This window comes from Lemur catta, chromosome 6 (genome assembly GCF_020740605.2).
Source record: "Lemur catta isolate mLemCat1 chromosome 6, mLemCat1.pri, whole genome shotgun sequence".
NCBI lineage: Eukaryota > Metazoa > Chordata > Mammalia > Primates > Lemuridae > Lemur > Lemur catta.
The window spans coordinates 88,613,515-88,626,739 of record NC_059133.1 but is presented as its reverse complement, the minus strand read 5'-3'; the positions used below and the strand labels follow the sequence as shown (position 1 = coordinate 88,626,739).

General features: G+C 43.3%; 1 protein-coding gene across 3 annotated transcripts in view; it reads left to right on the top strand.

Moving 5' to 3' along the window:
- Window positions 1-13,225, top strand: part of ETV6 (ETS variant transcription factor 6) — a 221,030-nt gene that overhangs the window by 160,788 nt on the left and 47,017 nt on the right. The gene's annotated exons all lie outside the window — the stretch shown is intronic.

Below are 13,225 nucleotides of genomic sequence, written 5' to 3'. Positions count from 1 at the left end.
AAATAGCCGAGAGGCATTCACTGCTGAAAGTGGGGGTGGTTTTGTTCATTCCTATAGCAGTGAGTGCAAGTGGCCACGGGGAGGTCTGAAGGGTGTAGAATTCTCTGGTCACCGTGAACTCTGCAACCAACCAGCCACGTCCTCCTCCAGGGATGGCCCTACACTGTGGAAAAGCTGCTGGGAGTAGAAGCACATTGAACAGGGTAGGCAAAACAGGGACTTAGGACAAAGCTTCCCATAGAAAGCAGAGCCAGGAGATTTCAGAAAGCCAGCCGCCACGTATTTGACACTACGTGAGAACAATAGAGGAGAGAGCTTGCTAAAGCTGGAACCATTCCATTTCCTAAAAATTCGGGAAAACTATCTTCTCACAGAAATGAGCAATAGAAACATAGTGAGGTCAAATCCCATGCAAAGTTTTTATAAGATAAAAAAACAGAAAGAGCAGAACAGCACCCTTAAAGAAAGTGTGCCAAAACCACATGACTTTGGAATAATTCAAAACCATAACCTACTTCCAAATGAGTGAAAAGACAATAAGAAAATAAATGAAACATGGGGGAAAAGATAACATAAATCAGCATTAGAAAAACTTTGATATGTGATAATAGAATTCAGGAAAGAATTAAAAGTAAAAAAAAATCATCTCAGAAACAAAGTAAACTGATAAGAACATAAGGTGAATATATACAAAAGATAATTTTTTAAAAAGAAACAGAAGGTGGAAACAGGAAAATTTTTTAAACAAGAAATAAAACAGTTTGAGAAAGTGACGGATATTGAAGACAGACAAAGAAATCTCTACATGTGGATCACAGGAGTCTGTGTAGAGAAAACCAGAGCGAGCTTGTGTCTCCATCACTCCGTTCTCTACTCTGTCTTCATTTGGCCACCTCCTCTGTGTCACTCTTCTGTGCTCCCTTATAAGGATACCTGTCACTGGATTTAGGGCCCACCTGCACAATCCATGACAATCTCATCTCGAGACCCTTAACATAATTACATCTGCAAAGATCCTTTCTCAAATTAGGGTGCATTCATTGGTCCTGGGGATTAGGACGTGGACATATCTTTTTGGCAGCCCACATTCAACTCTCTAGTCTTCGAGCTAGTAGGTGATAAAAACAGGATTTGAATTTCATTTTATAATAAAATGGTTAAAGAGATTTTTAGTGTTTCCATCAAGTCAACAACTCTTGCCAAGAAATAAAAGTAGGCAGCGTGCTTTTATAAATGGTAGGAGGATAGATGCCCAGCCTGGAGACCTCGGCCCATCTCACACTCTGCCCGGCCTCAGGGAAGTGCTTGTGCACTTTGTGGATGCGCATCACTCACGTTATCAGTGATGTGCCACTTGTGATCGTCATGGCTTCTTCAGACTCCTGTGTCACAGTTAAAAAACAGACATAGGCCTCTCTCCAGAACTCAGAAGCCCACATGTATATTCCAACACTCATACCTTTTCCAGTGCAGAACTCACTGCACTCTTGAAGAACCGTAAGCCATGAGTAATGACAGGCAGGAGTGAGCAAGGGCTCCGTCCCTTGGGCACTCTGCCGGTCTACCCCGTCCTGCTGATGACCCCCACAACCTACCTTTGGAGTCTATCCTTAAACTTCAAGGGCCGCTTGACCCATTTCTTCCCACTCATTCACCTTACTGCCCCGCCAAGCTGAGTGTGAACGGACTGTATTGATTTGCTCTTTTTCCTTTGTCAGCTTCCTCTTCTACAGAGCTCTTCCTGCCTCATTCGAAGGCTGAATAACGTAAATTCTCAGACTGGATGACAGAGCCAAAGAGAAGGGGCTTCTGCTCCCAGAGAGGGCCTCCCAGTGCCGCTGAGCCAGCCCAGCCACCCCCTCACCCTGGGGGGGTGTCTCAGAGGAGCCTGGGGACAGTGGCAAAGCACACTCTGCATCCAGTCACCTATCTGTTGCTCCAGAAGGGGGAAGAAGGTTTGATTTGTTTTGTTCAGTTTTCCTGACTCCAAGTGACCATCGTAAGCCAGGGGATTAGTAACCTTTACAACTGATACCAGGGAATATAGCTAGTGATGAAAGAGACCATAACTTTTTTATGGATAAATCTACAAAAGCCATATCCCTATGAAAGTCCTCAGGAAAGGAGGAACAAGGGAATGAGATAGGATAGAGAGTAGTCTGTCTCTCTCTCTCTCTCTCACACACACACACACACATGCACACACACAAATGCAACACGATTATCTTTAAATAGAAGTTGCTTCTCCAAGTTTGATTTTTTTTTGTTTCCTGAGGCGTCAGCAACACTGTTGAAATGATTTCATCCCGCCTGTGTGCCGTAGGCAGTCTGCCCTGAGTGATGCTGAGTCAGCATCGGCCCAAACAGCCTCTCGAAGGAGCATGGATTCCACACCGAAAGGCACCCAGCGTGGCCTCTGGAAACACTTGGAATCGCTCTCCAAAGAGGGAAGAGGAGAGAGAAGAACGGGGGGGGGGGGGGGGGGGGGGGGGAAGGGGAGTGCAGCGGAATTCTCCTTAAAAGAAAACATTTTCAAGAAAAAGCTTGTTTTAGAAGTATTTTAGGTGGCCTTGTATCCCAGAACAGATCTGCCTCTGGGGCCCCAGGTGTGTTTTCTGAAGTCCGTGGTGTTAATGCTGTAACAGTTCAACGCATCTTTCATGCCCCCTTCCCCTGGCCCCTGGCCCCTACTCCTGTCCACCTCACGGGGTTCAGCAATAATAGTGACTGTCTCCATCCCTATTAAAAAGGCAGCTTGCTTTTTCAAATTTTGTAGAAGAAAGAGACAGCCGAGAGGGAAGGGAACAGGCACAGCTGAACCACACAAAGCCAAGCCTCCCCCGTGGCAGTGACTGGGCAGATCGGGTCCCTGTCCAGAATGAGAATGAGCTTTACTCTTGTTACGCTTTGCAAAGGAATGTTCTGTAGACTGTGGTGGGCACCAGAGATGATCCGTGTGTGGCTGAAAAGAGCAAGAGGGGAAAGAAAAGACGTTCATTCCTTTTTATTCAGGCCCCCTTAACAGAGCCCCCGTGCTCTGTGAGCCGCAAATCCAAGGGTCTGCATGTTCTCTGTACCCCCATCCATGTCCGAGGAGGGTGAAAAAACATCCTCGCACCAGCTTTCCACTTACACTTTCAATTTCTCACCAAATCTGTTTGAGGAACTGTTCAACTCTTAGTATCTGTTTCCCTACGTTTTTTTGGTTCTTAAAAGTGGACCCTTTTTGTGGGCACACATATCAGTAAATTTGATAATAAAAAGTATTTTTCTGTCCTGCAATATGGGAAATTCTGCCCAAATGCCTCTTTGCTTTGGAAAGTCATTTCTCAATAGTGTCTCTGCTTGCATAGCCACGTTGCCACACTGTACATAAACTTAGAAAATTTGCAGTGATTAACCTTTGCTAGTATGCATAAAAACTTCCAGTAGGTTAGCAATGATTTCCAAAATACCTAAGGAAGGGATATTCCCTATTTAAGATCAAGTATGTACGTTTTGTAAAGAAATGACACCCTGAGTTGACTTTCGTCCTTTTATCGTCCCTCCACTTCTGAGTGAGAAGTGGGCACCCCTCCTGGCCTCTCTTTTCTGTCTTCCTTCCCAGTGTATCAGGAGAGATGTGTGTTTCCCCTCTCAAACCTCATTCGGTTTTTGCATTATATCACAGGTACATGTTGTCAGACCTATTTGCATGTGTGAGACAGAAAATACTAACTGATTCTCGAAGGGTCCACGGATAAACTTGAGGTAGTCCATCAACTGTGAAGTTGCAGGCAAATATTTGTGTGCATGTGCCTGTGCATTTTGAGAGAGAGTCGAATTCTCACTAAATTCTCCGAGGGATTCTTTACCTGCCTCCAGAAGCTGAGAGGTTCTGTGCTCATCCCCCACCTCCCCCCCTCTGTGCCCCCCCCACCATCATCTCTGCTTTTGATATGACTTTAGTTAAAATGCTGATGTTTAGTTCACCATGAATTTTTTGCATTAATTTTTATTTTTAAAATATTTTTTACATGGTTATTATTTATCTTAATTATTAAGGTTTTCTTTAAAGGTGTCCCTTAAATTTCACACCTGAGGCAAATGCCTCACTTGGCTCCCCTTAGCCTGGGCTCTGAGTGGGCTCCTACTTCAGCCTTCCTTCCTCCAGCCTCCCCCATGGCAGGTGGTTCTCTGTGTCCCCACCTGAGCCAGTTCCCAGCCTGAGCATGGACGATGCCAGTCCCCCAGTTCTGGCTCTGTCCTGGCCTCACTGGATGACCTCCCTCCAGAGTCATCATGCCGCTTCCAAGAACCCTTAAGCTGCAGAAAGTATTTCAGTCTCCCGGAGACACCTGGCAAAGTACAGCTAATCTGCTATCCAGTCTCTATCTTACCCACCCCCACAAAATACATCGAGCACTTCCTATGTGCCAGGTACAGTGCAAAGTCATTATAGGGATGATTTCATTTCATACTTACATTTGCCCTAGGAGATAAATATCATTCTCGGCCCCATTTTACTGCTGGGGAAACACAGAGTCAGAGATGCGATTTACTCAAGGCCTCCGAGCTAGTAGGTGGCAAAACCAATACTCTAACTCAGAACGATCTGACTCTGAAACCCAAGTTCTTATCTAAAATGCTAAAATGCTACGTGCCTCTCACCACATTGGGCTTGCTGCCCAGAAGCAGAAATGAAAAAGAATCTTCTAAGTCATGTTTGTGAGGGTAAGCGGCAAGCCCTGGGCCAGTTTTCGCTGTCAACAGGTTTTCTGCTGAAAACCCCCTTTGTGGCTAAAACTAGGTGAAAGTCAGAAATATCCACAAAATGAAGTTTGTAAGAAAAAAACATCATTCGAGGGAATTGACTATGACTTTGGATGTATACATGAACATATAGTATTCCTGTTCTTGGGGTTTTGACTGAAAGACATGAGTAAAACCTTCCAACCTCCACATGGAAACCAAGTGCTGAGATATGGGGGTAACCTTGAGTACAAAAATAGGCAATGTTTTGGAACTTCAAATCCCTAGTGACAGAATTCACGTGCAGAAAGCATATTTTGGTCAAATAGCATATCCAAGGTTAGAGGCAGACCCTGAGGAACAGGAGGCTGAGCTTGTCGGAATGCATCCAGGGCCGGCCTGGGAGCCTTGAGCACACTGTGGAGTGCAGAGAGCAGGCCATTGGGGAGGGGAAAAGTGTCAAAATGGCTCCAGGAAAGGTCCTGTGAAGCTTGAAGGGCTCTAAGGATTCTTACTTTTCTTTTGGTGGGCAGAGTGCACAGGGAAGAATTCTAAGGTAAACCTGCCCACTGCAACCCCTCTGCAGAGGTCAGTAGGTGCTCTTGGGCCCTGCGCAGGGTTCTGGATCTGCAGCTAAACCAGGCCTGCCATGAGAAGCTGAGTTTATGGTTTATTATTCCTAATTCCCTTGCATTTTTACAGTGCATTTTAGAGTGCAAGGGACTTTTACATCCATCATTTCCTTTAACCCAGAGGAAGTTCACTGGGCTAATACAAAATACCTGGAGCTGGAGTGCTGGTCCTACACACATTGTGACCTTGGGAAAGTCCCTTAACTTCTCTGAGCTTCAGTTTCTTCTGCAAATACAGTTGTGCCAGCTTCAGCTCCCTCACGGAATAGTTGCCGGGATGACATGGACATGGAAGCATCTGGTAATGTTTTGAACTGCACAGATCTGAAGTGTCCTGACTATCAAAGCCAGAGCTGGAGTGAGTGATGAGGATGATGTCCAGGGGGACAGGAGAGCCAGTCCCAGACTGCAGAGGTGAAGTGTTTCGTAATGGGGATCTTTAGCCTCACAGGCTGGTATTACCTGGCGGCCGTTGTGTGCTAGGCACCGTGTGCAGATCACTGAGAAATCCCCCTCAGCTACAGGTATGCACGTTTTAACTCTTAACACACATATCTACAAGTGGCAATTTTACCTTCCAGAAGGTAGAAGCAGCAATGAGGGGCACTGCTAATTTGGACTCAAATCTGACAAATAAGGAAGAATTGGTTGGCAAAGTAGAAATCATGAGAACTTTGGGTGAGAATGAAAGCATCATCTTAGAATTAGGGGGAGGGAAAAGAAGGAAAATTTTTAAAATTTAGTGAAAAAGTACCTATGATTCCATGACCTGAAATACTAAGACACAACTCAGGAGAGTCAGGGTGCTCTTGAAAATGAAATTCTGACTTATCAACTGCACGTGGCCCTTACTGGAATGAGAAGGGAGGAAGGCAACTAAAGAAACTGGTGAGGGTATGTTGGGGATATTCTCTGTTAAGCCCAACTTTTAAATAGATCTTTTTAAAATATAAAAGTAACACATGCTTACTATAAAAAATTGGGAAATTAAAAATGAAAAGGAGACCATAAACATCACCTATAGTTCTATTGAGTGACAGTTGCTGTTAATATCCTTATTATAATATTTTTCTGTGCACTGAGATTGTTATGTATATATACACACACTGTTTTGTTTTTCAATATGAATACATACTCTATGAATATCTTGCTACTGACTGCATAATTTTCTAACATAGATGCTGTTAATAATTTGTTTAACTATTCACTTATTGATGTTCCTGGTTTTTCGCTATTAAAAATAATACGGCCGGGTGCAGTGGCTCATGCCTGTAATCCCAGCACTTTGGGAGGCTGAGGCAGGAGGATCGCTTGAAGCAAGAGTTTGAGGTTGCAGTGAGCTATGATGATGCCCTGGCACTCCAGCCTGGGTGACAGAGTGAGACCCTGTCTCAAAGAAAAACAAACAAACCAATAAAACCACTGCAATAAACATCTTTTTTCACGAAAGGTTTTTCTACATACTGGGTTATTTTTTTAAGGTAGTTTCTCAGAAGTTAACATTTACAGGGCTCTTAAAATATCACCAAGTTGTTTGCCAGAAAGATGATGCCAATTTATCTTCCCACTGTTTTGTGAGTACCAGTCTAATGAGCTCAGATTTTTGAAAAGATGTATATAATGGATGAAAGAACAACTTACTGAAAAGAAAAATATAAAGGAGAATTTCTTAGACCTATAATGAATTTCTTAGAACTATAAATGCACCTAAAACTATGGAAGGTGCTTAAGAAAACAATAAGGGGGGTATAAGAATAAGCATGATGTCACCTTGCTGATTGGGTTAGGTGGAGTAACAAAAATCAGCAAATGGCAAAGAGAGAACAGAACTGTTCAACTTCTCTTCCTTTTCTTCCGTAAAGAAGGATGATTGTCAGACTGAAACAGGTAGTGCAAACATTGGCATAAGGGAATTGAAGCCCCAGATAGGTCAGTTGATTGTAAAAGTGAATCTAAGTTGTTCTAAATAAATTCAAGGCTCTTGGCCCAGACAAATGATATCCCAGGGTAAGGAACTCACAGGGGGGAAAGATAAGCCATTGACTGTGATCCTTCAGGGTTGTGGGAAATGGAAGAGGCACTAAAAGAAAGAATATGAGCTATTGTTTACCTGATATTGGGAATAGAAGGGGAAACAAAGTGCATGTACAGACTAAAACAGCTAACCCGATAGAACTTCCAGATGAAATTCAGAACGTGTTCTCAAACATGTTATGCTATGAGAACATAGGAAAACATTCACTTTGGAGCCAGCCACCCAGTCCTCATCCTCTCTCCTCATCCTCTCTCCTCATCCTCTCTCTCATCCCCTTCAATGAGATTACTGTCAGTTTTGTGGTTACTGTGTTTCAGGACATAAGGAAGACATTTCATTGAATTTCTAATGTTGCTGTTATGGATGAGCTTGGCAAATGTAGTACAAAAACCAGAATATTTAGATGGATTGATAATTGAACAACTCTTCCCCAAAAAAGCCAGTAACTTGGTTAGTATCCATCTAAAGGAGGTGGCTGCCGTGTCACCAGAGTGCTCCCATTCTACCCTACCTGATCAGCACATGTCAGTAACCTGTTGAGGTGACATGTTTATCAAAGCTGCAGATGACGTGAAACTACAGAGTATAGATGATACTAGAAATAGATACAAATCTGGAGGGACTACAGGAGGCTGGAATCATAGTTAAAAATAGCAAAATGAAATTTAATATTGATTAACATACATTCTTACAGTTGGGTTCCAAGTACTAGCTATATATGTGCATGGTAGGGCAAGATTACAAAAATGATTCTGGTAATAACAATAGTAGAAAAACAATAGCTAATTATTTATTAAATGATGGCTCTGTACCAGATACTGGCCTTTGTGTTTTATGTCATCATAATCATTTGTATAATATTACACAAGCTTTATGTCATCTGAAAGTTTAATAAGCACAATCATCTATGATTCAATGGTACTTAATTCACAGATTTAAAGCTGTCCCCATTTTTCAGCTGAGGCAAGCAAAACACAGAGAGCTTAAGTAACTTTACAAGGTCACACAGCTGGGAAATAGAGGTTCCATGCTGGTGCTCAGTGCTTGCATGCTTAACCACCGTGAAACTTTTTTCTTTTTTTGATTAAATCATAAATTCAATTTGATGTCCTGCCAAAACACCAAATAAGCTTAGAGAGGCAGGTGGTTAATAATGTGGACTTTACGCCAGACCGCCTGGGTTCAAATGTTGGCTCTTCCACAGGTCAGCTGTGTGACTTTGGCCAAGTCACTTAACTTCCCTGTGCTCTGGTTTTCTTCTCTGTAAATGGAGATAGTGATCATTCCTACCTTACAGGATTGACATGGGGATTAAATGAGTTAGATATGCAAGGCATTTAGAAGGCTCCCAGCACCTAGCAAGCACTTGCTTACAAGTAAGTGCTTGCTGTTATTAGGCTACAGGAGAAGCAATATGGTAATGTATTGAGAGTTGAGACTGCAGGAGCCAGACCACCGGATCTCAGTCCTAGCACCACAACTTCTATGTGTATTGCAGTTTTCTCACCTGTAGAACAAGAATAACAATCATTGTAGGAGTTAGATTCGGTGTAGGTGCTCCGTAATCCTTACCTATTATTATCAGAAGTGTATTGTCCAAAGAAAGAAAAGTACTGGTGCTGTTCTTAGTGCTGTGTTTAGAAATGAGTGCCAGGTAGGGTCTCCGGAGGAGGCAGGCAGGTCGGTGAGGGTCTACAGGCTGCAGTGGAGGAGTTACACCTGGACTGATTAAGGGCATTGGATCTGGAGGCAAGAGGACTAAGCAAGGAAGTGATAACTGTCCTCATCATGTCAAGGGTTACAAAATTGTTATGTGATTGAATCAAGTTATGAGACAACATGGAACATCAGAAAGAGGGGATGTGGGGCAACTTGATCCTGATTCGATCTCTTAACTTTTCCAGGCTTCATTTTCCTAATTGGTGAAATGGGGTGTAGGTTGGACTAGATCATCTCTGAGGTATCCTCCGTGTTTCACATGTTATGATTCTGTGCTCCAACCCGCAGAATCTAGAGCAAATTCCTGTTTATACAAGAAGTTTGGGATAACGGGTATTTTGAGTGAATGGCTACTGCAGCAGAAGAGCTTAAACAGAGTATTGTTCAGACCAGTAAAATCACCTAATGACTCTGAACAATGTGTCATTATAATGGCATCTGTTAAACTGAAATGAGAATACCAATGCCTGTTAAACTGAAACAAAAATACAACTGACTTTGCAGGGCTTTTGTAAGAATTAAATGAGGTAATAAATACGTGTGAAAGCACTTATCAGCTGCAAAGCACTGCAAGCTGATATGTTTATGATTGCCATGGCTGGGTTATAACCTTTCCAAGAATTAGAATAAAACACTCATAAACACTAATTCGTCTTCCATGATTCAGAAGATCCTTCAGGAAGTTACAAAATCTCAGGGTCATGGTCGTGAGCATGGAGTCATTCAGTAGGAAAAGGTTCTGACTACTTGTATTCTTTGGTTTTTAAGATTCAAATTAAATAGGATCATATTGACTACGTTAAATCCTGAAGGGAATAGAGGTCACATACTTGAAGCCCCTCATTTTGCAGATGAAGTTACTGAGGCAAAGAGAAACTGACCAGCCTGCCCAGAATCGCATGTTAATTCATGGCAGATCTGGGAATAAAGTCCAGGCTCCTGACTCCCAGCACGTTTTTCATCATTAGTTTAAACATAACTCAGAACATCTGAAATGAGGGTGCGAAAGTACTGATACGTGTGGCTGCCCTTTTGAATGTGGAATTGAAGAAATATTAGAAAGTTTAAGGGCCGGAGTATGTCATTGAGGAGTATGACACCACAAACTTGACCCACGTCGGGGAAAAAGTGCAGTGGAATTCTTAGTAATTTTCTTAATCATAGCAGTTCATTTCCTCTGTACAAAATTTTTCCCAAATATTCTCTGAAATTAACTGGCATTAAAAATGCCCATCTTAGTAAATGGCTCTCAACGGGCTTATTACGTGCAAAGGGAGTGGTACAGGTGCAGAATAACGATGTCTCTCTCTCTTCCTTTTTTCTCTTTCCTAATGATCGTTAACATCTATACTCTTCGGTTTTGTTGAGTTAAAGTTGAAAGGGACAGCTATAAAACAAGTTATATGTGATCCTCCCTTGTCCTGCCCATGTGTCTTGTATCCCGTGCGCAGCTGTGAGCTGGCTAGAGCCTGAACACGGAGCGTCCTGAGTGCCTGTGAGCACTCCCTGAGTAGCCCTCGAAGACAGTGCTTTCTTCCTGAATGCATTAAAAGCAGAGTCCCACCCACACCTCCCTCCTCCTCCCATTTATAAATCTATTTCTCCAGGGATCTACGCATTTTTTTCTTTTTTTTTTTTTTTTTTGCATATTTTTAGTCTGTTGGTAACTTTAGAAAGCCTCTAAGATCTAAGTCTTGGATGGGTAGGAGTCAATTCACTCCGTCTTTTTTGAACCCCTAATAGATGTTGAAAACCAATCTCAATTCTGGATCTGGAAGGGAAATGCATGGTGTGACAGACAAGAGCACAGACTCTGGAACCAGGCTGCCTGCATTCCAGTCTCACCTCCGTTTGTCACTAGGGCCTTGCGACCTTGGGCAAGTCCCTTAAACATACTGATCCTTAATCTCCTCATCTGAGCCCCCATCTCCTAGGCTTGTGTGAGCCTGCAGTTAAATGAACTGATGTTTATAAAGTGCTTAGAACAGTGCTAGGTGCATGGAAGTACTTAATGAACGACTATTAAGTAAATTAAATTGTCCTGATTAGACCAGAGCTGCCTCTGGGCACAAGGCTCTATTCCTTTTAGATGCTATAACACACAAGGTCTTAGAGCCCTGAGGTTTGAGGGAAGGAGCTTTCTTTTCTCCTCAATTAGAATTGCAAAGCACATCCTCCACCACAACCTTTTTATTCTACTGAATTGAAAAGGAAATAGCAGTGGGACTTGACTTTGAACACCAAGGTTTAGCAAGCCTCTTTCCAGCTCAGTGAAGTGTCCACCTTCTCTCTTTATGCTAACAGGGGAGCAGCGACTCCGATAAATCTGTGGAGTGGCCTCGAGCAGGTCGCTTGCTCCGTCAGGATCACTTCGGTGTCACTGCTGGGGTCGCGGCAGCCTTCCCGGTAACTCAGTGCGCCCCCCTGTACCCAAGCCCAGAGCGCTCGCGCCGGTTCCTGGCGAGGGGGTTTCCACGGGTGGCCCTGGCTGCCTCACGGGCCGCGCTGTGGGAGAGATTAATGGGAAGTGAAAAGAGAAACTGTTGTTCTTAACCGGCAGAGCTGTTTGGAGTGTGTGACTCTTGTATTTAGGGAAAAGATTACTCATGAGTATTTTCTTCCATAGAATAGAAAGAACCTCAAATTACTACTTGTGTCCCCCACCCCCTTCTCGCCCGCCTCCCTCCGCTGCAGTGTGTCCTCTGCAGAAACTTCAGCATTTTACTCTCATTTCCCCTCCCAAGCGGGATTCAGTTCTGTATTTGCTTTGGCACCCGCATTTCCAATAAGCCACCCCGTAGTTTTTCCTGCGCTCTGGCCCTCTTACTATCCGGCGCTTTCCGAGGCCACGCGTGCCGGACCCTCACGTGTGTCCCCTAGTGGCTCCTTGTGTGAGGGACAGGCAGGTGACCGTCCCGAAGAGCAAATGGCTGTGCTGCTCCTGTCAAGGGTGACACCATTGACGGGGAGAAGTAAGGTTGAAGAATCGCAGCTCAAAAATTGCGATTCTGCTGAGCCAGCCTCACTGCCATTCCCACCTCCCTGTGATTCCAGAGATGCATTTTCAAGGTCATCAGAAAGAGCTAGACCCGTCCCGTAGCCTTGGACCATTTTAAATAGGCAGCGCTTTCTGGCCTAGGCAAGAGTCAAACACAAAACCTTTAGTGGCCATATTTTATTCTAAAGATCATAGAGCAGTGGCGTATACTACAGATTCCTAGTCTATGATGCTACTGTTTTTCCATGTGAAAAAAATTATCGTAAAACTTAAAAACCGAGAAAAAACTCTTAAATAGATATTCCAGTGCCCAATAGTTCTTCATTGGTGCCCTACAAGATGGACTGGGTTTGAGGGGACTTCCACCAGGTTAGAGGACACCAACTGCCATTCTTGTAAACTATGCTTTGCAAAGGAGCCACTTGGAAGGCAGAGCTGACAGTCATGCCCAGAGGCCCTGCACATTCTCCAGGGTGTTTGAGCCATTTGCTCCCCACTCGGCAAAGAGGAAGAGCCACCCATCCAGTCGACCAGACAGTCCTTTGTCATGTGCATGCCTGGTTTAGGACGGAAGGTGATTCCTCCCAGGATCAAAATGAGGACACTTTTATAACATACCGATGGAGTCTCCTTAGCATGTTCGAGTAACTTATATTGAGAGACTGAAGCTCCTCTTAGCAAACACTGACTCCCTTGTACTCTGAACTATTGATTCATACCATGTGATTTTAGAGAATGAAGCTCTGTTGAGCATTCTAGCTTCTTCTAAACCAGCAGTTCTTAAATTTTTGATCTCAGGATTCCTTTCAATTCTTAAAAATTACTGAAGACCCCAAAGAGCTTTTCCTTATGTGGCTTATATCTATCTGTATTTACCATATTATAAATTAAAACTGAGAATTTTAAAATGCTTATTCCTTGAAAAATCATAAGCCAAGTATGTATATAAGCCAAGAATGTATATAAATATATATTCAAATGTCATGTAGCCTCTAGAAGACTCTACTGTATACTCATGAAAGAATGAGAGTAAAAAAGGCAACAAATCTCTTAATATTGTTATGAAAGGAGTTTTTACTTTGTAGATGCCCTGGAAATGTCTTGGGAACC